The sequence below is a fragment of the Aquarana catesbeiana genome, linkage group LG01, assembly GCF_042186555.1.
Source record: "Aquarana catesbeiana isolate 2022-GZ linkage group LG01, ASM4218655v1, whole genome shotgun sequence".
NCBI lineage: Eukaryota > Metazoa > Chordata > Amphibia > Anura > Ranidae > Aquarana > Aquarana catesbeiana.
The window spans coordinates 781,594,420-781,608,832 of NC_133324.1; positions in this window are offsets into that span (position 1 = coordinate 781,594,420).

Below are 14,413 nucleotides of genomic sequence, written 5' to 3' on the forward strand. Positions count from 1 at the left end.
CCCAGAGTGGCTCAATGATATTGATGTCAGAAGACCAAGATGGCCACTCCAGAACCTTCACTTTATTCTGCTGTAGCCAATACAGGTTGACTTGGCCCTGTGATTTGGATCATTGTCATGTTGGAATGTCCAAGTACATCCCATGCGCAGCTTCCTGGCTGATGAATGCAAATGTTCCTCCAGTATTTTTGGATAACATACTGCATTCATCTTGCCATCAATTTTGACCAAATTTCCTATGCCTTTGTAGCTCACACTTCCCCCAAACATCAGCGATCCACCTCCGAACCTTTCATCACAGGCCTTGTTGACTCCTCTCCAAATGTAGCGGTTATGGTTGTAGCCAAAAAGCTAAATTTTGGTCTCATCACTCCAAATGACTTTGTTCCAGAAGGTTTTAGGCTTGTCTCTGTGCTGTTTGGTGTATTGTAAGCGGGATACTTTGTGGCATTTGCGTAGTAATGGCTTTCTTCTGGCGACTCGACCATGCAGCCCATCTTTCTTCAAGTGCCTCCTTATTGTGCACCTTGAACAGCCACACCACATGTTTTCAGAGAGTCCTGTATTTCACCTGAAGTTATTTGTGCTTTTTTTTGCATCCCAAACAATTTTCCTGGCAGTTGTGGCTGAAATTTTAGTTGGTCTACCTGACCATGCTTTGGTTTCAACAGAAACCCTAATTTTCCACTTCTTGATTAGAGTTTGAACACTGCTGATTGGCATTCTCAATTCCTTGGATATCTTTTTATATCCCTTTCCTGTTTTATACAGTTCAACTACCTTTTCCCGCAGATCCTTTGACAATTCTATTGCTTTCCCCATGACTCAGAATCCAGAAACGTCAGTGCAGCACTGGATGAAAGATGTAAGGGTCTGTCAGGAGTCCAGAAACTCATTGACCTTTTATACACACACACTAATTACAAGCAAACAGATCACAGGTGAGGATTGTTACCTTTAATAGCCATTCAAACCCCTTTGTGTCAACTTGTGTGCATGTTATCAGGCCAAAATCACCAGGGTATGTAAACTTTTGATCAGGGTCATTTGGGTAGTTTCTGTTGATTGATAAGACATGGCTTCAGCCAAACACTAACCATGAGTGAAAGAAATGTTTTTGTGTTATCATTCATATTCTCTGAAAAATGGGCAAGTAATCATAAATGCTGCCAGGGTATGTAAACTTATGAGCACAATTGTATGAGAGCAGCAGGCACATTAACTGACCACGGTGTCATATATATATATATATATATATAATATATATATATATATATATATATATATATATATATATAAATATAAGCACAAAGAAAGAAGGAGAAATAACATGCTGAAAAGCATGTATAAATGAGTGAGTAGAAGTGCTCTGTATACTGATAAATATATCCAGGTAGTAATAACCTGAAAAGTGGTAATTGTACAGGAAGGGTATATATAATATATGAAAAAAGGTGCATATCCCATATATATTCCACCATAAGAAGTAGGAATCCACCATATCAGTGTATATGGTAACAAGATAAGTGCTGAATACATCATAAGTGATAAGGAGCCAAGCATAAAAGTCATACCTGATTCAAAAGAGAACAGTGAACAATCCAAATAGCACAGCAGCATGGAGAGCTGCTGCAAGCATCTGAGTTTAAGAGCCTCTCTTATATCCGGGACACTCCTGATAGGGCCACCCAGCAGTCCGTCCCGCATAATGGCAGGGAATCGCCATTATACCAGTACAGTGGTGGTCAGTTGAGAAGTGCACCAGTACAATGGCAGTCAATTTAAACATGTGCCAGTACAGTGAAGGTCAGTAGAGAAGTACCCCAGTACAGTGGAGGTTCGTTCAGAAGTGCACCAGTTCAGTGGCAGTCAGTGGAGAAGTGTGTCAGTACAGTGGTGGTCATTGGAGTTACCCATTACAGTGTAGAAATGCCCAGGTGCAGTGATATTCACGCACATACAACACATGTACAGTTAAAATGACCTTTTGGGATAAATGTTTTACATAAATAAAAAGAAAGCTGATCATTGTAAGCACCCTTGTCAGTGTTATATGTTTTGTCTCATCCCTGTAACTGCAAGAGAGCTTGTTCCTTTTGAAAAACAACAGACTTACTTTCCAGATCACCAGATGAACATAGAAGAAAGAAAGCCTTGCTTTTGGGTTTAATACCACTTTATTTATTTTTTTAAAGTTGCTATTTGGACTCCTTTTTTATGATCATGTAATAAAACTTCACCTCCCACTCCTCACTTCACCTGCTAACATTTATATGAATGACTGTTTTTTTTACCAAACCGATTTATGCATTATGAATAGATCTGAGGATAAGCAAAGCCATTCATACCAGTGATCCCTAGAGGCTGCTGCTTTGTGAATTGGGAAGGACCAGTCTAATATGGAGGAAGTTGGCTGGACCACAGCAGCCTGATGTGCGTAGATGGGCAGAACCACAGCAGTCTGACAGGGAAAAATGTCTGGAACCACAGTAGTCCAAAAGGGGAAGATGGCGGGAACCACAGCAGTTTGACAAAGGAAGATGGCCAGGAATGTAGTGGTCTGATAGGGAAGATGGCCAGAACCACAGTTGTCCAATAAGGGAAGATGGCCAAAACCACAGAAGTCTGATAGGGAACCAGGACCACAGCAATCTGATGGTGGAAGACATCTGGAACTGCAGCAGTCCAACAAGGAAGATGACCGGGAAGTTAGCAGTCTAATGAAGGAGATGGCCAAGACCACAGCAGTCTGAGGGTCGGAGATGACTGGGATTGCAGCAGTCTGACGAGGAAAGATGGTCGGGAATGTGACAGTCTGATAGGGAAGATGGCCATGACCACAGTTGGCCAATAAGGGAAGATGGCCAAAACCACAGAAGTTTCACAAGGGACGATGGCCAGGAATTTAGCAGTCTGATAGGGAAGATGGCCAGAACGATAGTTGTCCAATACGGGAAGATGGCCAAAACCACAGAAGTCTGACAAGGGACGATGGCCAGGAATTTATCAGTCTGGTAGGGAAGATGGCCAGGACCACAGCTGTCCAAAAGGGAAGATGGCCCAAACCACAGAAGCTTGACAAGGGACGATAGCCAGGAATTTAGCTGTCTGATAGGGAAGATGGCCAGGACCACATAAATCTGATGGTGGAAGACGTCTGGAACTGCAACAGTCCAACGAGGAAGATTGCCGGGAACTTAGCAGTCTAATAGAGGAGATAGCCATGAACACAGCAGTCTGAGGGTCAAAGATGACTGGGATTGCAGCAGTCTGACAGGACCAGATAGACAGAACTGAAGTAGTACACTGACAGCAGTTCCTGCATGAAGTACACACCAGTAGTTTTTTTCATAAAACCCAGCAGGGTTGAACGAAAAAAAAAACTGACAGCTCAGAAGGAGTCGCTCTACTAACAATCCGAGGTTAGTACAGTGATCTCCCCTGCTGTGCTATTGTGTTCTGACAGGGGGGTGGCACTGATCAGGAGCTGATTGGCAGACCTTCAAGCCTCCCCGACAGAAGCCAGCCAAACTGCCGGCTTCTGTTGGACCGGTTCCAGTACACACGGGCCGAATGTCAGCCAGTTTTTATTGAAACGGCTGATGCCACCAGACATTCGGCCTGTGTGCACCAGGCGTAAAGATTACATGAGATATTAGTAAGAAGGTTTACTGTACATGTAGTTTATTGAATACACTCACAGCCCTATTAATAATTGCCAAAAATGCCAGAAAGTGTAGTATTAAAGTGTTGTCAGCACTATAGAAAATGCTCTGTATGGCCCATTCCTGAGTTGTATGTAGTGTTACTAAAAATACAAGCTCATTCTCTGGACAAACAAAATACAAGGTCATATGTGTGTGATGATTGGCTGAACTGAATTATAAATCCATGGGCAGATAAAACTAGCATTATTAGTATAACCTTACAGACTAATAAACTGCGAATATACGTAGTTGACTAAAGTGAATAACAAACAACCTGTCACAATTTTAAATCATGCTGTTTAAAAGGAGTGAGTCATTTTGGCACAGGTTGGCCAAACGTATTTGTATATAACCTAATTAGTTTCAACAAGCCGTGCTAACCCAAAAAACAAATGAGACAATGTAAACAAATCTGTTGTACTGTAACATATCTAGATAAAGACAACATGACTCATACAAAAGGGTCAGCGTATCTACTGGCTCTGTCAACTGCAATCAATAAATTAGATTAAACGACCTCTCCACAAGCTTTAAGGCAGAAGATAAAAAGTAAATGTTTTAACACCCTAATGAAAACTGAATAAATATGTATTAGCTCCAGCCAAACAGTTAAACACCTAGGAGAAAAACATTGTGCTGCTACAGAAGCCTGATGATTATTTGATGTTCTGATATTCTGTGTATACTGTTCTGCTACCGGTTAGTACAGCGCTTAGCTAGAAACTCCCAGCCTCGCTTTCTGGTTTCCACCTCTGCTGAGTTAGGCTTAGGAAGTGAGTCCCATTCACACCTGTGCATTTTAGATGGGGAGTATTGTAAAAAAAAGTCATGCTTGCTGCTGCTACTCTCATCAAAACATCAGATATTTAGAGTTTTATATATATATATATATATATATATATATATATATATATATATATATATATATAATGAGTGTAAGGCTATATACAGATACTTCATCCAAACAAAGAATTTAGAAAAAAAAAAGAAACAATTTTACGGACTTTAATGGTATCGGAAAGAGACACAGCAACCAAAATTATATCAAAAGTTATTTATTAAAAAATTTGTTAAAACAACATAGATAAAACCCATTAAGAGCAGAGCTCATGTATAAATATTAGCCGTTGACCAAGCTATGTTGGCTTGTACTGTTCTGTCAAGAGGTTGACGCGTTTCACAATCTGCTTCCTCAGGACCCTTATATCTTAATAACCAACAGTAAGACTATCCAAGAGAAATACAACAAAATTAATTAAATCCAAATGTACCAAGTGAATTATTGTTATTATTATTGTTATTATTATTGTTATTAGCCAGAGTACGTTTTATTGTACAAACCTTTTATTAAAGCTTTGAAAAGCTGATTTACACTATGGGGAAGTTTTCTTTTTGATCCCTATTCTTCAGGGCTCATACCCACCACATGGAAATTGATCTCTGATGAGCAGTTTGTGTCTACACCATGGATGTCAGGAGCCGGTAAGATCTGAGAAGGTCGGTCAGTGAGTGCCAAGGTTCTTCGTCCTTTACAGTTGCTGTGGACAAAAGTGCTGCATTCTTCATTTCCTACTTTACCGTAAGCCTGTCTGACTCCTAAGCCGCTGGCTGGTGAGTCCACCACTGCTGGTAAGGGTATTTTTACCTGTCCCTATCTGTATGTGAGTTTGGTCAGCTTACCTTGTTGATGTCATTTCCGGATTCAAGGGTCCCATATCACCATTCCTGGTTGCTGTTGGTTCTTCTGACTAAGTTCCCAGATGTCTGTCTACGCATCTGTATTGGACTTTTAGTTGGATTAGCAGTGCATTTCTGTATGTACTATATTTCTTCAGCTGTGGTTGTCACACTATTATTATTTGTATTAGTTACGTTTTGGTCATCACTACCTATTTTATGCTTGTTGCACCATTGGGTTTCCTGTTATAGGCAACACCAGCATTGATCCACAGATTTTCCCACGTATGTAATTATTCTTTCTTACTCCATTTCTTCCATTTTTTCACACTCTCACTAATTATTACACTAATATATAATCTTATTAATGTCAGCTAATAGGATATACAGGAACAGTCCTGTTTCACTAAATACTTTATTGCGCACTATTGCCTTCCAGATAGACATTCAGGTGGGCTTTGCTCAATAACGAACAAATATTTTTTTCCTATTTCACTAGCGCCACACTTTATTCTTGAGATCAAATCGTGAGACAACCTTCTATGCACTGATAGAGAATATCTCCTATGACGGTAGAAACAAAATGACATATATTAAACGTCAGCATCATGCAATAGCACATAAACCCCAATCTTCAAATTGCCTATCATAATAACCATAGTCAATAAGTCAGTCAGCTCACAGAGTGTCCTCAAAATATTATCCTTCCCGGGTGAGTAATATAAGATATTTCCAGTATCTAGAGATATACAAAAAGTGTCTCCATCCATCGCCCAGCAGGTACATCCTCACTAGTGACCCAGACGCCCAAGATCAATTATATAGCAATGGAAAAAATTACTATAAAAGATCCACTTAATATGATCTGTGATTATCTTAGAGCATCTCACATAATAAACAGCCTGACCCCACTTAAACCTGATATCTGCAAAACAATATTCAAACAATGCTCCAATTCAATATTCCAGGCAGTCATTTAGGTAACCACAACCATCCAGTAAGACTTACAAAACTGTCATCTCCTGCATAGCATCAGCCACAATTACCTAATTGCAAACCAGTGATCTTAAATAGCTGTATATTATATTACCCACCCTTTGCAGTTATAACAGCTTCAACTCTTCTGGTAAGGCTGTCCACAAGGTTTAGGAGTGTGTCTATGGGAATGTTTGACCTTTCTTTCAGAACCGCATTTGTGAGGGCGGGCACTGATGTTGGGCGAGAAGGCCTGGCTCACAGTCTCCGCTTTAATTCATCCCAAGAGTGTTCTATCGGGTTGATGTCAGGACTCTTTGCAGGCCTGTCAAGTTCCTCCACCTCTCAAACTCGCTCATCCATGTCCTTACGTACCCTGCTTTGTGCACTGGTGCGTAGTCTTGGTGGCACAGGAAGGAGCCATCCCCAAACTGTTCCCACAAAGTTGGGAACATGAAATTGTCCAAAATGTCTTGGTATGCTGACGCCTTAAGAGTTCCCTTCACTTGAACTAAGGGGCCAAGCCTAGCAAGGTCCATAAAGACATAAATGTGTGCGTTTGGGGTGGAGGAACTTGACTGACCTGCACAGAGTCCTGACCTCAGCCCGACAGAACACCTTTGGGAGGAATTAGAGCGAAGACTGCAAGCCAAGCCTTCTCGTCCATATCAGCGCCTTACCTCACAAATGCGCTTCTGGAAGAATGGTCAAACATTCCCATAGACAAACTCCTAAACCTTGTGGACAGCCTTCCCAGAAGAGTTGAAGAAACATCAAAGAGTTTAAGAAAACATCATTGTAATGTTCTAAGCTAAAGTTAAACTATTTATAAGGGGGGGGGGGGGGAGTACGGGACTTTACATGAGACATCCTGGGAAGTAGGAGTCTCCATCCCTATTAATTGCAAATAAAGGGGGAAGTTTGGGACTTTAAATGAGGCACATATGTGGAAAACACATTGAATCAAAAACACAGGTTTATTGAGAATGTACATAACATAAACACATATACAAAAACAAATAATTGGTCAAATGATCGTCATAACCAATAGCCCAATATTGGGTAATAACATGTGTGGATATGAATCATAGTGAAAGTTATAGAAACATCTTGGCCAGTTGGCTCCATATAAAGATATAAGTTAACATTAAAATCGAATGAATAACATGATATATAATAACATAATGCATCTAGGATGGCCTGTTGGCTCGACGTGTTTTGGCGACTATATCGCCTCATCAGGAGAAAATGCATGTAATCTGTAAATACATTGTACAAATGTATGAGGGGCAGTATAATCTATTCATAGCTCCCCTAATGAAGGTTGAAAACAAAACAAAAGGGGAGAAACAAACTGGGGTGCGGACGAAGGAAATTATCCAACCCCCTACTTACATGTTGGTACATAGTATGTGCAAGTAGCACTGTACTGGTGGTGACCATCATGTATCTCTCCCGAGAGTTAAGGGGGCGAGGACCCCCGAGGAAACCGGACGCAGGCACACAACCCCCAACAGGATGGTAATGCCCATGCTGACACTGCTGGTGATGCCGGGGAATAAGCATGGATTTGTCTGAAAAAAACAGAGAAGGTGGTCTGGTCTGGTCTGGTGAGATTAGGAAATGTAAACGGGTGTGGGCTCATGACTATAAGTGCCAAAGCAATAAGGTGAATGTGAGTGAAATGACAATGTATTTGCCATGGTATTGGATATAGATGGAATTTAAGGTGTGTGATGGGGTGAAGTGTATAGTAAAGGACCAACGTTGTAGTGTACCAAAGGGTGAATAGGGAATGTGTCCCAAAACCTCCCCCCTTTATTTTAAAGTTAAACTATGTTGTATGGATTCTACTTCTATCTCTTATCAACGAGTTAAAATAGTTGTAAACCTCAGACATGAAATATGAACAAAGCACATCCTTCTATACTGTGTATTTGTATCTAAAGCATTCAGTGTGATTTCTCTCTGCTATCCTCTTCTGAATAAATTTTCCTGACACCAAGAGATAAAAAGGTGACAGGGGTGGAGAGCTCCAGCACATTCTGTGATTCATATTCTCAGCTCTGCATCCTTTCTGTGTGCTGTGAGAAGGAGGGTGTGTCCCTTCACTTCAATAAGCTTTTAGAGCTTTTGTGCAATGGGGGAGATTTACTAAAACTAGTGCATATAGAATCTGGTGCAGCAGCACATTGTAGCCAGTCAGCTTCCAGGTTGTATTGTCAAAGCTTAATTGAACAAGCTGAATGTAGAAGCTGATTACTATCTGGTTACTATCTGGTTATTATACACAGCTGCACCAAATTCTGTGTGCACCAGTTTTAGTAAATCCCCCCTAATGTGTGACTTCAGCTCCGTGCCCAGCTTTAAACTTCCTATGAATCTAGTCAAGTCAGCATGTCATGCAATACTGTCCACACAGACTGGGTCTCAGGAGGTATGTCTTTTGCATATACCAGTGGTCTCCAAACTGTAGCCCGGGGGCCAGATGTGGCCCTTTGCTTGCTTTTATTTAGCCATTGGGGCACAATTTCCATCCACTGACACCAATGAAGGAGCATATTTCTCCCCACTGACACCAATGAAGGGGCAGAATTCCTCCCAAAGACACCAACAATGGGACACACTTCCTTCCAATGACACCAAAGATGGGGCACAATTCCGCCCAATAACACCAACCAGGGGAACCAATGAGTCAATAATGGGGGACGATTCCTCTCAATAACACAAACAATGGGGCACGATTCCTCCAATGAACACCAACAATGGAACGCTATTCCTCCCACTGAAACTGAATATGGGGCATTGGCATATACCTGGCATATACCAACAGTTAAAGCCCCTCTCTGGGATAATCTAGCCTGTGTCTGGACAGTGAAAAGAAGAAGCAGCATAGTGATGAGCTCATTTCTCTGTCACTCTGCTTTGTCCTCCTATCATCATTCTTCTTGTCAGTACATGAAATGACTGCCTCCTTATGTTGCTACTTCCTTTCACACTCCTGTTCTGTTATACAGAGACTGTATACAAAGTTGATATTGGGTACTTACACTGCTTGCATTAAAAATAGATGTAATTGTGTAGAGTATATTGCCTACAGAACTCTATTAATTTGTATCTTTTATATTTCCCCAGAATTAAGCTTTAAATGTAACACACTGAGCAGAATATGTTGCATACAAAAGAAAAAAGATTCAAATTCCTACAATTGTACAAAATGTATTTGTGACATCTTTACTGGAAAACACCGCCCTAGCAAGAAAATACCCACAAAGGGCTGTGGCACCTGGCAGGAGATATTAGAAATACCTTAACATACATCACCTCTTCAGTAAACTGATGTTCTAGTTTGGGCTTGGTAAAAAATGTATCAAAATTAAACATTACGTGGCAGAAACTGCATACACTTATGAGACATCAGAAGTTATTAGTTCATGCACTGCTCACCTTTAAGCAATCTAGGTTTTAGATGGAATTGTGTTTATAAGGTAATATTTAGATCTTGCTATCTTAATATTTAAAGTGGAGTTCTACCCAAAAATGGAACTTACGCTTTAAGTTCTGATGACCCCCTGACATGCCACATTTGGCATGTCATTTTTTTTTGGGGGGGGGCGGGTACCCAGTTTTGACAGGTACCCAGTTCCCACTTCCTCCCCTGGTGCCACGGCGCCGGAAGGAAGTTCACCTCTCCCCCCTCCCTCCCTGCAATCTTCTGGGACACGTCACAGGTCCCAGAAGATTGCCCGGCCATTCACAACATGCAGTTTGGCTCGCGCATGCGCAGTGCGTGCACAGCTACAATGCTGGCGCCATGGAAAGGAGGGGGAAAGGAGCGAGGCTTTGTGCGCCCACATCAATGGATCGTGGGACAAGCAAGTGTCTGTTTATTAAAAGTCAGCAGCTACAGTTTTTGTAGCTGCTGACTTTAAAAATGGGTGGAACCCTGCTTTAATGGTAACTCCACCCAAGCTACTCCCAAAGCAATAAAAACCTGATTATGACTCTACATCCAAAAATATTCTACTTTAATGGATATAAACGAACATGCTCAATACTTATAAGGCCTCATGCACACTGGACATTATAAAAATGCTGGTAGCGTTAGCTGTAGAAAGCTGTAGCTGTAGAATGAGTTTTGTCAGCGTTTTTGCAGTAGCGTTTTATAGCAAAACTATACTCCCACACTGACAAGACACAGAATAGCTGTGTTTTTCATTGTTTTTAAGCTTTTATCAGCATTAGAGCATTTTTACAGCTGAAAAACTCCCCTTAAAATCCACTAGTTCTGCTTTTTTTTCCAGCCAGAAAATGCCCCTGCCAAAAAAGGCTGAAAACAGCCTATGTGTACATGGACACATAGGATAACATGCAGGGGAGTTTACTAGCTGCAGAAAAAAATGCCTGAAGCCAAAAACCTATAAAAACGTCCAGTGTGCATAAGGCCTAAAGCTGGTACAAATAAATATTTATGTTAATACTTTTTTTTAATTTTGTAACAGCATCAAAGACATTGGACATATTCCTTCATATTCATTGTAATAAAATATTTTTGGACGTAGAGTGGGAGTTTAAGAGTCATAATCAGGTTTTCATTTGTTTGGGTTTCTACAATAAATTTAAAAATCCACAGGTGGCTTCCTTGTATGTTGTATGCATGTCACTGATGTGCAGATGTGCAGATCTACCCTAGAAATAGAAAACTTCTTGTTTTGTGATTAGATATCAGCTGTTGGAATGGGCTACTGCAATTAAGTTTAACATTCAATAATGTAAGGTAATGCACTTGGGGGTTAAAAATATAAATGCAAGTTACTCATTAGGGGGAGAACCGCTAGGGGCTTCCAGGATGGAGAAGGATCTAGGGGACCTAGTTGAGGACAGACTGAGCAATAGTATGCAGTGTCAAGCTGTGGTTACCAAAGCCAGCAGAATATTAGCATGCATTAACCACTTGCCGTCCGCACTATAGCCGAATGACGGCCACAGCGCAGACCTTTATTTCCATGAGGCCGTCATATGACGGCCTACCCTTTGCACACTCCCTGCGCGCGCCCTGCAGGGGGGGCACAGCGCCCGCTGTGATCACCGAGTCACTAAGACTTGGGTGATCACAGATCCTAGTAAGGGGCAGATCCCGGCCCCTTACCACGTGATCAGCTGTCAGCCAATGACAGCTGATCACATGATGTAAACAAAAGCTCGGTAATCATTTTTTTCCCCTCACGCTGACAGCATGAGGGGAAAAAAAAGCCGATCACTGGCTTATGTGCAAGGGACATCGGTCCCGAAGAGGAAGAGGCAATTATGCCTCATCTGTGCCCACCAGCACCCCCTGCCAGTGCCATCTGCCATTACCATCTGCCAGTGCCCACAGTGTCACCTATCAATGCCCATGAGTGCCACCTATCAATGCTCACAAGTGCCACCTATCAATGCCCACCAGTGGTGCCAATCAGTGCCACCTAGCAGTGCTGCCTATCAGTGTAACCGATCTGTGCCCATTATTGCCACCCATCAGTGCCCATCACTGCCACCTATCAGTGCCCATGACTGCCACCTATCATGCCCTTCAGTGCCGCCTCATCAGTGTACATCAGTGAAGGAGAAAAATTACCTGTTTGCAAAATTGTATAACAAAATATAAACATTTTTTTTTTTTTTTTAAATTTGGTCTTTTTAAATTTTTTTAACAAAAAATAAAAACCACAGAGGTGCTCAAATACCACAAAAAGAAAGCTCTATTTGTGGGAAAAAATGATAAAAATTTCATTTGGGTACAGTGTTGTATGACCGCGCAATTGTCATTCAAAATGCGTCAGCGCTGAAAGCTGAAAATTGGTCTGGACAGGAGGGGGGTTTAAGTGCCCAGTAAGCAAGTGGTTAAAAAGGGAATTTACTCCAGAGATAAAACGATTATTCTGCCACTTTATAAATCTCTGGTTCGGTCGCATCTGGAGTATTCCGTCCAGTTCTGGTCACCAATCTCCAGAAGGGATGTGCTGGAATATGTCAAACCTCCTGTTTCAACACTTTGAGTTACTGACCTATGAAATGTATTTTGTCTTGAGACAAAAAAAAGAAACAGGAGATGTGATTATATTGTATAAATACATAAATGGTCAATAAAGTAAACTTGGTAGAAAGGTGTTTAGTTTGAGATTATTGCTAAAGACAAAGGGGACACTCTTTGCTCCTGGAGAAAAAAAGTTTTTTTTCTTCTGCATACAAAGAGGCATCTCTACAGTAAGAGGTGTCAACATGTGGAATAGACTAGTTCTAGCCAACTCAAAGTAGGCTGCCTGTGATTTCAAATGCACAAATAAAACTATTTTTATTGATAAGAAATAAACCTGTAAAATGATGATCCGTAAAAAGACTAATTGCCTTTGGTAATAAGAAGGTATGAGTGTTCTATTTCTGTGAACTGTGTAGCTCCATAAGAGCCCTCTAAGACTCAGGGGCCATTACATGTAGGGTGGGTGCAGGGACTGCTCCATGTTGTTACATACACCCAAACACAGCTTGCAGTGTTTGGATGTGATACCCAAACTGTTAATTTAGCGGAGGTCAAGTTACTTGAAATAGGTATTTCAAGTGAGGCCCCTGACATTAACATAGGGCTACAAATATTCGTCAGTGAATATAATGCTAAAGAAAGCTATAAGAGACAAATTAAATGCTACAGGAGATGGTCAAAGAATGTGAAGATGCTATAAGAGACTGAGAACATGCTTTAGGAGACAGTCATACCCTGGATCAATCCAAAATATCACCAAACAGAACACTTTAATGTCACTAACCGACAGAATGTTTGGAAAATACTAGGGTTCTCTTCCTTAGGGAGCAGTGACAGTCAGTGATCGGATTTATGCTTTGGTTGCACCATCCATGATTTCATCACAGCACCCTCTTATGACTGGGTCTCATTGCTGAATGGAGTGTGCTGGACTCTTTGTATTTATAGTCACAGCCTGGAGACTGTCAAAAACGGCTTTGTGTAATCCTTCTGTTCCATGGCAGCTGCTGGTCTAATTCCAGCATCCTGATTTTGGCTGAGCTGCAATCTCCCTGTATGACTGTCCACCTGCAGGGTGGTTGATGTAGACACTGGGTGGAGACCAAACCTGTTTTAAGCCTGCCAAGCCCTTAGTGTCATGGCTTAGCTTCAAGCTCCCTGTTTGCCTACCTTGTTCCCATGCCTTGACCTTGGCCTTCGCCTGGCCCCCGGCCTGCCTGATAGTTTGGATTTCCTTATTATCAACCTCATATTGGTCTTTAGACTACTCTCTGAACTCTACCTGCCTTTTGACCATGGATTTGACACTGATTACACCCTTAACATTGCCTGCTTTGAACCCAGACTGCCATTGGACCACTCTGTCTGCCAACCCCAAGTACATATTTGCTGTGCTTAGCTTGCACCTGCCCCGACATGGTAACCAGGCACTATAGTATTGTGTATAAAACCTGGGGGCAATTGAGTACCGGTAAGTCTGCTTGCCTTATGGGAAAGAGGCCAGCTAAGGTACCATTACCACCAATGCTAGGAATAAGCGTGACAGAGACACATTACATGAGACAGTTAGAGATCACAGCTATTGCTACCCCTTTATAAATCATTGCTTCCACGTTTGTGCTCCCTACAATTCTCATAAAAATGACTTATGCCATATTTGATATTTCTTTCAACAAGATAAAAAAAAAAAATTAAAAAAGGAAAAGTAAAGAGAAAAGAGATAGACAGTATAGGGAAAAGGTAAGATGGTGTGAAAGAAATAAATCAAATCCTTAATATCAAACTTCACTGAAAAACAGAAATTTCACTCTCCCCCCCCCTCTTCTACTTTTGTAACACAATTTCTTTTTGGGGACTGGGTACCTAGTTTTAACCGGTATCCGGTCCCCACTTCTGCTGGACTAGCCTAGGTGATTACACTGGAAGTTCGCCCCCTCTCTCCTTGCCCGCAACCTTCTGGGACACATCACAGGTCCCAAGAGGCTGTGGGGCCATTCACACGGATAAGCCTGGCTTGTGCATACGCAGTGGGGAG